Genomic DNA, 15829 nt, shown 5'->3' on the forward strand with positions numbered 1-15829 from the left:
CTGTAACATAACAAAATGTGGAAAAAGTGAAATGCAGTGAATACTTTCCAGAAGCACAGTAGCTGGGGAAGTCAGTGGGTCTACATTTGTAAGTGGACATCTAGAGTGGCAGCTTACTCTAAAAGAGGTACATTCAGCTGCTATTTACAGTTATATATTATTGCCATTATTTTGTCACAATGATACATATTTATACCGGTAACTCACCTGAGGTATTTGGCAGAGCTGATCTGCATCTTGTACATGGTACCAGCTGCGTGGCAGTATTAATGTGTATACAAAACAAAGACATTTCCTATCTACACTAACAATAATATACTGTAATTCTGTGTGTATGTAGCAAATAAACATTGGGGATTTGGACATATTTTGATCAAAATATTTTAGCTTGCAGCCCATTAAGGGACCCCAATATTCTGCAAGTTTCTGTTCTACATTAGCATAAATACCCGGCACACCATTACATTGCAGTTACATGTACTCCCCTCCCAGATATAAAGGGGAGCTCTATACAGGGCTGGCTTGTGAGCCACACCCAACTAGGCCCTTTATAGCCGTGACTGAAAGCTGCCATGAAAGCACTAGGCACATTTCTTTTTAAATCAAAACAGAAAATAAATATGCCTGCGCTTGGTTACACCAATTTTGTACATGGTACCAGCTACATGGCAGTATTAATGCCATATATGTACAGATGTGTCCCGCTGCAGCGTTGCCACTCATAGAAGCAAGCTGTAGTGGGATTGCAATGTGAACACAATGTGGTATGCCACAGTGTTTGCATTGCAGCCTGGTCCCATTGAAGTAAATATGCCCCGAGAGACCCCTGCTGCTGAGAGCCCACCATTCTCCCACTGCAAAGCAAGCAGTCCTTCCCCAATCCCCCTCATCTCTCAGGCGGAGCTTTGCCTGGGCTGGCTGGGAAGGTGAGACTAGCAGGGGGAGGAGGGGCTGCGGCTCTATTAGCCGCAGCCGGCACTATGTGATCTTTTGTCCCCTGCTCCCTGTCAGCGCATGACAGGGGGCAAAAGATCACACAGTGCCGGCTGCGGGTAACAGAGCCGCGCTGTCGCAGGCATCATCTCGCTGCCGGTGACCTGGGCTGGAAGCTGACCGGGACAATGACAAGCGGCCCAGTCGGGCCGCTTGTCATTGCGCGCAGGTTGGAGGCAGCGGGCCAGGCAGGACCAGTTCGCGGGCCGCATCCGGCCCGCGGGCCGTATTTTGCCCACCCCTACGCTAAAGGGAACTCTTATTTTATAATTTAACTTGTATACTGTGAAACACGCTGCACCCACTGCTGTATATGCCAGGACCTGCACAGCTGCTGGTGCAGCGTGTTTCACACCAGAATGGTGGAGTATAAAACCATGTGGTATTAAGTCCACAGAGATTTGGGTGGGTTATATTGTTTTCGTGCAAGGTAAATACTGTCTGCTTTATTTTTCACTGCAATTTAGATTTTAGTTTGAACACACCACACCCAAATTTTACTCTCTCTGCACATATTACATCTGCCCCACCTGCAGTGCACATGGTTTTGCCCATTAGAGAACAAATTTGCTGCTGCGATCTGATCTGAATTAGACCACAGGTACTTTGTGTGAGTAGTAGCTGGCTTTTGTAGTTCTTTAGATTGGATTGTCTGTTGACTGATTATTCCGCAATGAGTGCAGTGTGGTGTCCAATTGTGTGTGTGTGTGTGTGTGTGTGTGTGTGTGTGTGTGTGTGTGTATGTATATATATATTTCTGCAGCGGGGTACACTGGGGTTCCACAGGAATAACATCGGGGTGTAAAGTTGGATCTTGATCCGAGGCACCAACAGGCTAAAAGCTTTGATTGTTCCCAGGATGCTTAACGGCGCCTCCTCTATATCCCCGCCTCCAGGCACTGGAGCTCAGTTTGTAAGTCGGTGCCTGCAGTGTAGGCAGCTAGCAGGGAGGGCTGCGCTGGGCAGCCCTGTAAACAGCTTTTCAGAAGACTTCAAGGGCCGCAGCATAGTCACTTACAAGTGCTATATGTCATTCTGACATATCATGCTGCGGCTCCCTCACCTCCCCCGGCGGTGCTGTATACTCCCGCGCCCTGGTTGCCGGGTACTTACAGCGGAGGGCTCTGGTTTCCTTTAGGGCACACACACACTTGCCGCTGCTCTCCAGGATTGCGTGGCCGCATCAAGGGAGGAGGTAAGAGGGTCCCCCAGGTGGGATCCGTTGCAAATCGCGATCAGGCGCGGTCTTTAGGAGATGGACCGCGTGCGCTGGCGTGGACACTGGGTCCGTACAGGGACCCTCAGGGCAAGGGCACAGGTCGAATTACCTCATAATCCGTTTTGCTAAGGCCCTCAGTACCCGGTGGTGAAGCCCAGCAAGGGGATAAGGCTCTGACCTATAGCCCCAGCCCCAGGCGCCTTTTACTGCTAATGTTCAAGCCCTGGAGCCTCATCTCTCTATCTCCCTCACTCCCTGTCAGCGTTTGGGCGCCATTACACACATGCTGAACTGATTCTGGGACTGCTGGGCAATGTCTCCTCTGTAAAGCCGCCTGCATCATCAGCGCTGTGCATTTACAGGACACTTAAGTATTCTACATGTCTTTTAGACAGTTAGTTAAGAACACGTGCATACATTCAGGGCTATTTAGTACAAGTACCCTGGGATATACATCCAGTTGTTACTGTGCATTGTTATATCTATATACATATATATCATTACTTTGTAGTGCAGTTACTTAGTATTGCTAGTCCAGTGCAGTTTTATTGATGTTTGTGATAACTTCTGCATTGTACATGTGACTGTGTGTGTGCCAGTAGCTGCTGTGTGATTTCCATTCTGTGTATCTCACATATACTGCTATCCCTATATTCTGTACCCTGAAGGGGGCTAAGTGCATCAGGGTTCACATATAATATAGTGTTTCACAGGATATACTCTTGTGATATTTTTCTCTGTGTATTACAGTCACCACATACCTCTTAAATCCTCCGTGTGTGCTCTGCTTGCACACTATACAGGGGGATTTCTGGCAGGTACTTTGCTTCTATTGTACTATTTTGCCCTATGGTTATGCTTTCATATAATGTCAGCTAAACAGGGTGATAATTCTATGGCTGATGCTGCAACATGCAATGCTACTGCCATGGATGTCTCTCAGGAGAATATTGCAGCTGAGGGTTCAGGTACTGGGGGTTTTATACACCTCAGTCAGTTTACAGCAACAGGGCTGAATCATGACCCGCCGTGGGCTACATTTTCTAATTTACTGACTACGCTGGTAACTAGACTTGCGCCCCCTATGGGACCTCCTGTGCCATTACACACACACATTGTCCCTGCAGTTAATCCGCCATGGGCAGATACTCTGTCCTCTCAGTTACAGCAATTAAATCAGTCTTTGGCTAAACAAAATCCTAACCCTCGCCCGTCTAAGACCAAGAGGTCATCTAAGCGGGCTATTATTTCCTCACAATCCACACATGTTTCAGATACTTCATCTGATGAGGATGACACATATACTGACTACTCAGACACTGATGCAGATGCTTCTGATGGGAAATTTATGACACAAGTGGACGTTCCTGACCCTCTTGGAGGCTATCCGGCTGATCCTTCAAATTGATGATGACGAAGAACCTCCACCTGCCTCTAAGAAACCAGATGAGTTCAAGCGTCAGAAGGTTAATAAATTAGTTTTGCCCCATTCTGACCACTTAGTTGACATACGTCAGGAATCCTGGGAGTCTCCAGGAAAGAAATTCCCCCTGTCTAAACAGATGCTAGCTCGTTATCGCCTTGCTGCAGAGGTAAGTAAAAAATTGGAAACACCGCCGCCGGTTGACTCACAAGTCGCGCGTCTGGTGGTGTCCTCTGCTCTGCCTGTCACTACCGTCACCTCTCTGAAGGAACCAACGGATAAGCATCTATTTACACTCTTGCTCGAGCTGTGCACAGGCCTACTATAGCGGCCTCTTGGGCTGCTAAAGCTATTGAAGCCTGGGTTCAGGAAGTTGAAGCGGAACTACCATCTAATTTTTCTGATAATGCTAGACAGTGTCTTTCATACATTATTACAGCCTCTCATTATATTCAGGAGGCGGCATCTGATGCAGGTATCCTGGCGGCCAAAGCGTCTACTACATCTGTTCTGGCTCGCCGAATCATCTGTTTGCGGTCCTGGTCCGTAGATCTGGACTCTAAAAAGACCTTGGAGGTGATCCCTTTTAAGGGAAACATACTTTATGGGGAAGACCTCAATTAGATTGTTGCTCACTTAGCATTGGCTAAGACTGCATGTATACCTAGTACTACACCTTCGGCCCCGAAGGCTAAGAGTACTTTCTCATACGTCCTAGAGGATGCTGGGGACGCTTCAAGAACCATGGGGTATAGACGGGATCCGCAGGAGACATGGGCACTTTAAGACTTTGAATGGGTGTGAACTGGCTCCTCCCTCTATGCCTCTCCTCCAGTTAGATTCTGTGCCCAGTGAGACTGGATGCACACTGAGGAGCTCTCCAGAGTTTCTCAGAAAAAGACTTTATGTTGGGTTTTTTATTTTCGTGGGACTGAGGGGAGAGAAGCAGACCTACTTCTGTGAGTTTTAAGGCCCTGCTTCTTAGGCTACTGGACACCATTAGCTCCAGAGGGTCTGATCGCTAGGTACGCCTAGATGCTCGTTCCCGGAGCCGCGCTGTCACCCCCCTTGCAGAGCCAGAAGTCAGAAGACGGGTGAGTAGAAGAAGATCAGAAGACTTCAGTGACGGCTTTGAGGTACCGCGTAGCGGCCGCGCTGTGCGCCATGCTCCCACACACACAGCAAGAGAGCCCTGTTCACCCCCGCCAGTATACATACTGTGAAATATAGCTGGGCTGAAGCGCGCCATTAAGGGGGCGTGGCTTATCCCTCACAGCTCTAATCAGCGCCATTTTCTCTTCACAGAGCTGCAGAGACGCTGGTCCTGGCCTCCTACACTGCTGTATAAGTAACAGGGTGCAAAAACGGGGGGGGGGGGCACAGTAATTAGGTGCTGTGTTATTAATATTAATAGCGCTAACAGGTCTGAGGCATTATTTTAAACGTTTCAGTACCGGGATAGGCGCTGGGTTGTAAGCTGGCAAAACTCCCTCTATCCCTTATAGCCCCAGTGTGGTTGTGGGTGTCGGTACACGTGTGTCGACATGTCTGGGGAACAGAAAAGACTGTGGGAGTGACGCTGTCGGCACCGCCGACTGCTGATTGGGTAAATGTGTTGAGTGGTTTGAATGCAAATGTGGCTCTATTGAATCAGAGATAAGATAAATCAGAGTCTCAGAACCAGGCATGGAGAAAATCCATGGAGGATGCATTATCAGAAGTACAGACCCCATCGGGGTCACAGAAGCGTTCATTTACCCACATAGCGGATACAGATACCGACACAGACTCTGACTCCAGTGTCGACTATAGTGATGCCAGATTGAATCCTAAACTGGCTAAGAGCATTCAGTACATGATAGTGGCGATAAAAGACGTTTTACATATCACGGAAGACCCTGCTGTCCCTGACACAAGGGTCTGTATGTTTAAAGGAAAGAAACCTGAGGTAACGTTCCCTCCCTCTCATGAACTGAACGTGCTTTTTGAAAAGGCTTGGGAAAATCCTGACAAAATGTTACAAATTTCCAAGAGAATTGCAGTGGCATTTCCGTTCCCCTCTGGGGACAGGAAACGTGGGAGTCAACCCCCAATGCAGACAAAGCTCTATCGCGTCTGTCCAAAAAGGTGGCGCTTCCGTCTCCTGACACGGCATCCCTGAAGGATCCTGCGGATCGTAAGCAGGAAAATACATTGAAATCCATTTATGTCACTACGGGTACGCTACTCAGACCTGCCGTTGCATCGGCATGGGTGAGTAGCGCTATTGAAAAGTGGGCAGATAACTTGTCATCAGAAATAGATTCCCTGGATAGGGATAGCATTATTTTGACACTGGGTTTTATCAGGGACGCTGCAGCCTACCTAAAGGAAGCTGCGAGGGATATTGGCCTTTTGGGATCAAGGGCCAATGCCATGGCAGTCTCGGCTAGGAGGGCATTGTGGATTCATCAATGGAATGCTGATGCTGACTATGGAGTCTCTGCCGTATAAAGGTGGTGTATTGTTTGGTGACGGCCTCGCTGACCTGGTATCTACGGCTACCGCGGGTAAGTCATCATTTCTGCCTTATGTTCCTGCACCACAAAAGAAAACGCCCCACTATCAGATGCAGTCCTTTCGGCCCAATAAATAAAAAAAGGACAAGGGTCTTCCTTCCTTGCTACTAGAGGAAGAGGAAGGGGAAAAAGGTCACCGGCTGTGGCAGGTTCCCAAGAGCAGAAGTCCTCCCCGGCTTCTGCCAAATCTACCTCATGACGCTGGTGCTCCTCTGCGGGAGTCCGCAATGGTGGGGGCACGTCTCCAACTCTTCAGTCAGGTGTGGGTTCGCGGGTACAAATTGGAGTTTCAAGACGTGCCCCCTCACCGAATTTTCAAATCGGCCTTGCCAGCTTCTCTTCCGGAAAGGGAGGTAGTATGCGCTGCGATACAAAAGGTGTGTCAAAATCAAGTCATTGTCACGGTACCCCCGTCACAGCAGGGAGAAGGCTTTTATTCGAGCCTGTTCGTGGTCCCGAAGCCGGACGGCTCAGTCAGACCAATTCTGAACCTAAAATCCCTCAATTTCTATCTAAAAAAATTCAAATTCAAGATGGAATCTCTCCGAGCAGTGATCTCCAGTCTGGAGGAGGGGGATATTATGGTGTCGGTCGACATAAAGGATGCCTACTTATACGTCCCCATATATCCTCCGCATCAGGCTTACCTGATGTTTGTTGTTCAGGATTGTCATTACCAATTTCAGAAGTTGCCGTTTGGTCTGTCCATGGCTCCGAGGATTTTCACCAAAGTAATGGCGGAAATGATGGTTCTCCTGCGCCAGCAAGGAATCACAATTATCCCTTACTTGGACGATCTCCTGATAAAGGCGAGATCCAAGGAGCAATTAATGAAAAACGTTACATTCTCCCCGGCAATCCTGCAACAACATGGTGGGCTCCTAAACTTGCCAAAAATCACAGTTGGTTCCGACAACACGGCTTTCATTCTTGGGTATGATTCTGGACACAGAATTACAGAGAGTCTTTCTTCCAGTGGAAAAGGCTCTGGAAATCCAGAACATTGTAAACAGATTCTGAAACCGGCAAGAGTGTCGATTCATCAATGCACTCGGTTGCTGGGGAAGATGGTGGCGGCCTACGAGGCCATTCAGTTTGGCAGGTTCTATGCCAGGGTGTTTCAGTGGGACCTGTTAGACAAGTGGTCCGGGTCTCACCTGCACATGCACCGGAAAATAATCCTATCTTCCAGGACCAGAATCTCTCTCCTGTGGTGGCTGCACAGTTCTCACCTCCTAAAGGGACGCAGGTTCGGGATCCAGGATTGGATCCTGGTGACCACGGATGCAAGTCTCCGAGGCTGAGGAGCAGTCACACGGGGAAAATTTCCAGGGAAAATGGTCAAGCCAGGAAGCTTGTGTGCACATAAACATTCTAGAATTAAGGGCCATTTACAACGGCCTTCTGCATGCGGAACATCTTCTTCGCGGTCTGCCTGTCTTGATTCAGTCGGACAACATAACACCAGTGGCGTACATAAACCGCCTGCGCGGAACAAAGAGCAGAACGGCAAAAGCGGAGGCCACAAAAGTTCTTCGCTGGGCGGAAAGACATGCAAGCGCTCTGTCAGCAGTCTTCATTCCGGGCGTGGACAACTGGGAAGCAGATTTCCTCAGCAGACACGTTCTCCATGCAGGAGAGTGGGGTCTTCATCAAGAGGTGTTTGCAGAAGTGACAAGTCGTTGGGGAATGCCTCAAATAGACATGATGGCGTCTCGCCTCAACAAGAAACTTCAGAGATATTGTTCCAGGTCGAGGGACCCTCAAGCAATAGCGGTGGACGCCCTAGTGACACCGTGGGTGTTTCAGTCGGTCTATGTGTTCCCTCCACTTCCACTCATTCCAAAGATGATAAAGATCATAAGAAGAACAAGGGTTCAGGCGATACTCATTGTTCCAGACTGGCCAAGGAGGGCCTGGTATACGGATCTTCAGGAATTACTCATAGGAGATCCCTGGCCTCTTCCTCTACGAGAGGACCTATTACAGCAAGGACCGTGCGTGTATCAAGACTTACCGCGGCTGCGTTTGACGGCATGACGGTTGAACGCCAAATCCTAGCCCGAAAGGGTATTCCCAGTGAAGTCATTCCCACACTTCTTCAGGCTAGAAAAGAAGTAACGGCGAGGCATTACCACCGTATTTGGAGAAAATATGTGTCTTTGTGTGAATCCAAGAAGGCTCCTACGGAAGAATTTCAGCTGGGGCGTTTTCTCAATTTTTTGCAAGCAGGTGTGAATGCGGGCCTAAAGTTAGGCTCCATTAAAGTGCAAATTTCGGACTTATCAATTTTCTTTCAGAAAGAATTGGCCTCCCTTCCAGAAGTTCAGACCTTCGTGAAAGGAGTGCTGCGCATTCAGCCTCCCTTTGTGCCCCCAGTGGCACCGTGGGATGGTGTTGCGGTTCCTGCAATCTCATTGGTTTAAACCTTTACATAAGGTTGAGCTCAAATTCCTCACTTGGAAAGTGGTCATGCTGTTGGCCTTGGCGTCCGCAAGGCGGGTGTCGGAATTAGCGGCTTTGTCTCACAAGAGCCCCTATTTAATCTTCCATGTAGATAGAGTGGAATTGAGAACTCGTCAGCAATTTCTACCAAAGGTGGTTTCATCGTTTCACATGAACCAACCTATTGTGGTGCCAGTGGCTACTGAAGCCTTGGCGGAATCGAAGTCTCTAGATGCGGTCAGAGCTTTGAAAATCTATGTCGACAGAACGGCTCAGATTAGGAAAACGGAGGCTCTGTTTGTCCTGTATGCTCCCAACAAGATTGGGGCTCCTGCTTCCAAGCAGACTATTGCACGCTGGATCTGTAATACGATTTTGCTTGCTCATTCTACGGCGGGATTGCCGTTACTGAAATCGGTGAAGGCCCATTCTACGAGAAAGGTGGGCTCATCTTGGGCGGCTGCCCGAGGGGTCTCGGCGTTACAGCTTTGCCGTTTGGTCAATCGGTGCTGCAGAGTTATCCGCACTCTCCCGCCCGTTCTTTAGCTTTGGTATAAACCCCATGGTTCTTGAAGCGTCCCCAGCATCCACCAGGACATATGAGAAAATAGGATTTTAATACCTACCGGTAAATCCTTTTCTCCTAGTCAGTAGAGGATGCTGGGCGCCCATCCCAGTGCGGACTCTATATGCAGTACTTGTTTAATAGTTATTGCTTGTGTTACACAAAGGTTGTGTTTTGGTTATGATCAGCCTGTTGCTGATTTTGTCATGCCGTTGACTGGAATTCTGTTTAATGCCAGGTTGTACGGTGTGTTTGGTGGTGTGAGCTGGTCCGTATCTCACCCTTAGTTTAACAATAAATCCTTTTCCTCGAAATGTCCGTCTCCCTGGGCACAGTTCCTATAACTGGAGTCTGGAGGAGGGACATAGAGGGAGGAGCCAGTTCACACCCATTCAAAGTCTTAAAGTGCCCATGTCTCCTGCGGATCCTGTCTACACCCCATGGTTCTTGAAGCGTCCCCAGCATCTTCTACGGAGTAGGAGAAAAGGATTTACCGGTAGGTATTAAAATCCTATTTCTCTAACGTCCTAGAGGTCGCTGGGACTCCGTAAGGACCATGGGGAATAGACGGGCTCCACAGGAGACATGGTCACTTTAAGAAAGATCTTGACTGTGGGTGTGCACTGGCTCCTCCCTCTATGCCCCTCCTCCAGACCTCAGTTTGAGACTGTGCCCAGAGGCAGATGGGTGCACTGCAGGGAGCTCTCCTGAGTTTCCTGCTAAGAAAGTATATTTTTTAGGTTTTTTATTTTCAGGGAGCACTGTTGGCAACAGACTCCCTGCATCGAGGGACTGAGGGGAGAGAAGCAGACCTACTTAAATGATAGGCTCTGCTTCTTAGGCTACTGGACACCATTAGCTCCAGGTTCGCCCTGGACGTTCGTCCCAGAGCCGCGCCGCCGTCCTCCTCACAGAGCCAGAAGAAAGAAGCCGGGTGAGTATGAGAAGAAAGAAGGCTTCAAAAGGCGGCAGAAGACTTTGTGAGCTTCACTGAGGTAACGCACAGCACGGCAGCTGTGCGCCATTGCTCCCATACAGCTCACATACTCCGGTCACTGTAAGGGTGCAGGGCGCAGGGGGGGCACCCTGGGCAACAATATAAACCTCTTATTTGGCAAAAGAGAGCATATATACAGCTGGACACTGTATATATGCATGAGCCCCCGCCAATTTTACACTTTTAGCGGGACTGAAGCCTGCCGCCGAGGGGGCGGGGCTTCTCCCTCAGCACTCACCAGCGCCATGTTTTTCTCCACAGCACCGCTGAGAGGAAGCTCCCCGGACTCTCCCCTGCTTATACCACGGTAGAAGAGAGGGTTTTAAAGAAGAGGGGGGCACATAATTCGGCGCAGATGATAATAACAGCGCTACGGGCTAAACATTAAATTGCTGTGTTTTTCCTGGGTCATATTGCGCTGGGGTGTGTGCTGGCATACTCTCTCTCTCTGTCTCTCCAAAGGGCCTTGTGGGGGAACTGTCTTCAGAAGAGCATTCCTTGAGTGTGTGGTGTGTTGGTACGTGTGTGTCGACATGTCTGAGGTAAAAGGCTCTCCTATGGAGGAGATGGAGCAAATGTGTGTGTGTGTGGTGTCGCCGTCGACAACGCCGACGCCTGATTGGATATGTGAAATTAAGGGCTAAGATGAATTATTACACAAAAGATTAGAGAACAGACAGGGAATCTACCCATGTCTGTCCCTATGTCACAGAGATTTTCAGAGTCTCACAACGCTCACTATCCAAAATCATAGACACTGATATCGACACGGAGTCTGACTCCTGTGTCGACTACGATAATGCAAAGTACAGCCAAACTGGCAGAAAAGTATTCAATATATGGTTATTGTAATAAAAGATGTTTTGCTTATCACTGATGACTCATCTGTCCCTGACACGAGGGTACACATGTTTAAGGGGAAGAAAGCTGAGGTAAATTTCCCTCCTCTCATGAAGGAAAAGAGCAGGAATCTCCAGACAAGAAGCTGCAGCTTCCCAAAAAGAATTCTCAGGGAGTATCCTTTCCCTAATGGGGCCAGGATACGATGGGAATCTTCCCCTAGGGTGTAAAAGGCATTGACACGTTTACCCAAAAAGGTAGCGCTGACTTTACAGCTATCCTCAGGGATCCTGCAGATAGCATGCAGTAAAAGTACTTTGAAGCCCATTTACACACATTCTGGTACACTACTCAGACCGGCGATTGTGTCGGCATGGGTTTATAGCGCTGTAGCAGCTTAGACAGATATCTTATCAGCGGAGATTGAAACCCTAGATAAGGATACCATGTTATTGTCCCTAGTGTGTATATATATATATATATATATATATATACATAAAAGATGTTGTCTTATATATATATATATATATATATATATATATATATAAGACATGCCCAAAGAGACGGTAGTCTACTGGGTTCTAGAGTCAACGCTATGTCGATTTCTGCTAGACGTGTCCTGTGGCACATGCAATGGACAGGTGATGCCGACTAAAGGAGGCATATGGAGTTGTTGCCTTACAAGGGTGAGGAATTGTTCGGAGAGGGCCTCTCGGATCTCGTGTCCACGGCTACGGCAGGTAAATCAAATTTTTTGCCATATATTCCCTCACAATCTAAGAAAGTGCCTCATTATCAAATGCAGTCCTTTCGTTCCAATAAAAACAAGAGAGCACGTGGTTCGTCCTTTCTTGCCAGAGGTAAGGGCAGAGGGAAAAAGCTGCACAACATAGCTAGTTCCCAGGAACAGAAGTCCTCCCCGGCCTCTGCTAAATCCACTGCATGACGCTGGGGCTCCCCTGAGGGAGTCAGCTCCTGTGGGGGCACGTCTTCGACTGTTCAGCCACGTCTGGGTCCACTCACAGGTGGATCCATGGGCAATAGAAATTGTTTCCCAGGGTTACAAGCTGGAATTCGAAGAAGTGCCTCCTCGCCGGTTTTTCAATTCGGCCCTACCGAAACAACCCCTGGAAAGGGAGATAGTGTTACATGCGATTCAAAAATTGTGTCTGCAACAAGTGGTGGTAGGGGTTCCCCTGCTTCAAAGAGGGCAGGGGTACTACTCAACTCTGTTTGTGGTTCCGAAACCGGACGGTTCGGTCAGACCATTTTAAATTTAAAACCCCTGAACCTTTACTTAAAATGGTTCAAGTTCAAGATGGAATCACTCAGGGCGGTCATCGCCAGCCTAGAAGGGGGAGATTTTTTGGTATCTATGGACATAAAGGATGCATACCTGCATGTCTCCATATATCCTCCTCATCAGGCGTACCTGAGATTTGCGGTACAGGATTGTCATTACCAATTTCAGATGTTGCCGTTTGGGCTTTCCACGGCCCCGAGAATTTTCACCAAGGTAATGGCGGAAATGATGGTGCTCCTGCGCAAGCAGGGTGTCACAATTATCCCGTACTTGGACGATCTCCTCATAAAAGCGAGATCACGGGAGAAGTTGCTGAGCAGCGTATCACTTTCACTGAATGTGTTACAGCGACACGGCTGGATTCTCAATATTCCAAAGTCGCAGCTGAATCCTACAACTCGTCTGCCCTTCTTGGGCATGATTCTGGACACAGACCAGAAAAGGGTTTTTCTTCCGAAGGGAAAAGTGCAGGAACTCATGACTCTAGTCATGAACTTGTTGAAACCAAAACAAGTGTTAGTACATCATTGCACTCAAGTTCTGGGAAAGATGGTGGCAACATACGAAGCCATTCCATACGGCAAGGGCCTTCCAATGGGACCTATTGGACAAATGGTCCGGGTCGTATCTGCAATTGCGTCAGCGGATCACCCTGTCCCCCAGGGCCAGAGTATCTCTCCTGGGGTGGCTAAACAGTGCTCAACATCACCGCAATAGCTCATGTGAACCGCCAAGGCGGCACAAGGAGCAGAGTGGCAATGGCGGAAGCCACCAGAGTTCTTCGCTGGGCGGAGAATCATGTAAGCGCTCTGTCAGCAGTGTTCATTCCGGGAATGGACAACTGGGAAGCAGACTTCCTCAGCAGACACGCTCTGCATTCGGGAGAGTGGGGACTTCATCAGGAAGCCTTCGTGCAGTTTGCAAGTCGGTGGGGACTACCCCAAATAGACATGATGGCATCCCGTCTCAACAAAACCTTCAAAGGTATTGCGCCAGGTCAAGAGACCCTCAGGCGGTAGCTGTGGACGCCCTAGTGACACCGTGGGTGTTCCAGTCGGTATATGTGTTTCCTCCTCTTCCTCTCATACCCAAGGTGTTGAGGATAATAAGAAAAAGAGGAGTGAGAACAATTCTCATTGTTCCAGATTGGCCACGAAGGACCTGGTATCCGGATCTGCAAGAAATGCTCACAGAAGATCCGTGGCCTCTTCCTCTAAGGCAGGACTTGTTACAACAAGGTCCCTGTCTGTTCCAAGACTTACCGCGGCTGCGTTTGACGGCATGACGGTTGAACGCCGGATCCTAGTGGAAAAAGGTATTCCGGATGAGGTCATTCCTATGCTAATAAAGGCTAGGAAGGACGTGACATCTAAACATTATCACCGAATATGGAGAAAATATGTTTCTTGGTGTGAGGCCAGGAATGCTCCTACGGAAGAATTCCACCTGGGCCGTTTTCTTCACTTCCTACAAACTGGAGTGAATTTGGACCTTAAATTAGGCTCCATTAAAAGTTCAGATTTCGGCCTTATCCATTTTCTTTCAAAAGGAATTGGCCTCATTACCTGAAGTACAGACTTTTGTGAAGGGAGTACTGCATATTCAGCCTCCTTTTGTACCTCCGGTGGCGCCTTGGGACCTTAACGTGGTGTTAAGTTTCCTTAAGTCACATTGGTTTGAACCACTCAACGCGGTGGAGTTGAAGTACCTCACTTGGAAGGTGGTCATGTTGTTGGCCTTAGCTTCAGCAAGGCGAGTTTCGGAATTGTCGGCTTTGTCACATAAAAGCCCCTATCTGGTTTTTCATGTGGATAGGGCGGAATTGAGGACTCGTCCTCACTTCCTTCCTAAGGTGGTCTCATCTTTTCATATGAACCAACCTATTGTAGTGCCTGTGGCTACGCGTGACTTGGAGGATTCCGAGTCCCTTGATGTGGTCAGGGCTTTGAAGATTTATGTGACCAGAACAGCTAGGGTCAGGAAGACAGAAGCTTTGTTTGTTCTATATGCGGCCAACAAGATTGGCGCTCCTACTTCAAAGCAGACTATTGCTCGCTGGATCTGTAACACGATTCAGCAAGCGCATTCTACGGCAGGATTGCCGTTACAAAAATCGGTTAAGGCCCCTTCCACTAGGAAGGTGGGCTCTTCTTGGGCGGCAGCCCGAGGGGTCTCTGCACTACAGCTGTGCCGAGCTGCTACTTGGTCGGGTTCAAACACCTTTGCAAAATTCTGTAAGTTTGATACCCTGGCTGAGGAGGACCTCCTGTTTGCTCAATCGGTGCTGCAGAGTCATCCGCACTCTCCCGCCCGTTTGGGAGCTTTGGTATAATCCCCATGGTCCTTACGGAGTCCCAGCATCCTCTAGGACGTTAGAGAAAATAAGATTTTAAACCTACCGGTAAATCTATTTCTCGTAGTCCGTAGAGGATGCTGGGCGCCCGTCCCAAGTGCGGACTACTTCTGCAAGACTTGTATATAGTTATTGCTTACATAAGGGTTATGTTATAGCTCATCGGTCTTGGACTGATGCTATGTGGTTGTTTTCATACTGTTAACTGGGTAGTTTATCACGAGTTATACGGTGTGGCTGGTATGAATCTTGCCCTTGGATTAACAAAAATCCATTCCTCGTACTGTCCATCTCCTCTGGGCACAGTTTCTCTAACTGAGGTCTGGAGGAGGGGCATAGAGGGAGGAGCCAGTGCACACCCAGAGTCAAGTTCTTTCTTAAAGTGCCAATGTCTCCTGTGGAGCCCGTCTATTCCCCATGGTCCTTACGGAGTCCCAGCATCCTCTACGGACTACGAGAAATAGATTTACCGGTAGGTTTAAAATCTTATTTTTCTTTCGTTCCTTTTGACCTCCTGGTAAAGCAAAGGGTCAAACCTAAATGTGCCTGGGCTGCCCATCAGCCTGCTTCCAAAACAGACAAGCCTGCCGTATGACGGGGCGGGCCTCCCTCTGGGGGATCCCAGGGTGGGAAGCCGACTTCTACGGTTTTCTCAGGTATGGTCACAGACCACTTCGGACGCCTGGGTATGGGAAGTCGTCACTCACTGTTACGCCATCTCTTTCAAGAAACGTCCCCCTCGTCAGTTTTACTTGACAAACGTCCCTACAGATTCGGTGAAAGCAAAAACTCTTCCATCTGGTGGTGCAATCCCTCCTGGACACGGGAGTGATAGTGCCGGTGCCTCTGGCTCAGAGAGGCAGGGGGTGCTATTCAACGCTGTTCCTAGTTCCGAAGCCGAATGGTTCTTCCCGGCCCATTCTCAGCCTCAAGTCTTTGAACAAGTTTGTGAAAGTTTCCAAATTCCGTATGGAAACTCTTCGCTCTATTGTTCTGGCTTTGGAGCCCAAGGACTATATGGCATCCCTGGACATACAGAATGCTTACCTGCATATACCTATGGAAAAAAGGTTTTGGTGGGAACCGCACCAGTCTTACATTATACAGATAATGTCCGCTGAAAAACTGAATTT

General features: G+C 48.6%; 1 protein-coding gene across 6 annotated transcripts in view; it reads left to right on the forward strand.

Moving 5' to 3' along the window:
- The window catches only part of ALG9 (ALG9 alpha-1,2-mannosyltransferase), a 579895-nt gene that overhangs the window by 377897 nt on the left and 186169 nt on the right, over nucleotides 1-15829 (forward strand). The gene's annotated exons all lie outside the window — the stretch shown is intronic.

This window comes from Pseudophryne corroboree, chromosome 10 (assembly GCF_028390025.1).
Source record: "Pseudophryne corroboree isolate aPseCor3 chromosome 10, aPseCor3.hap2, whole genome shotgun sequence".
NCBI lineage: Eukaryota > Metazoa > Chordata > Amphibia > Anura > Myobatrachidae > Pseudophryne > Pseudophryne corroboree.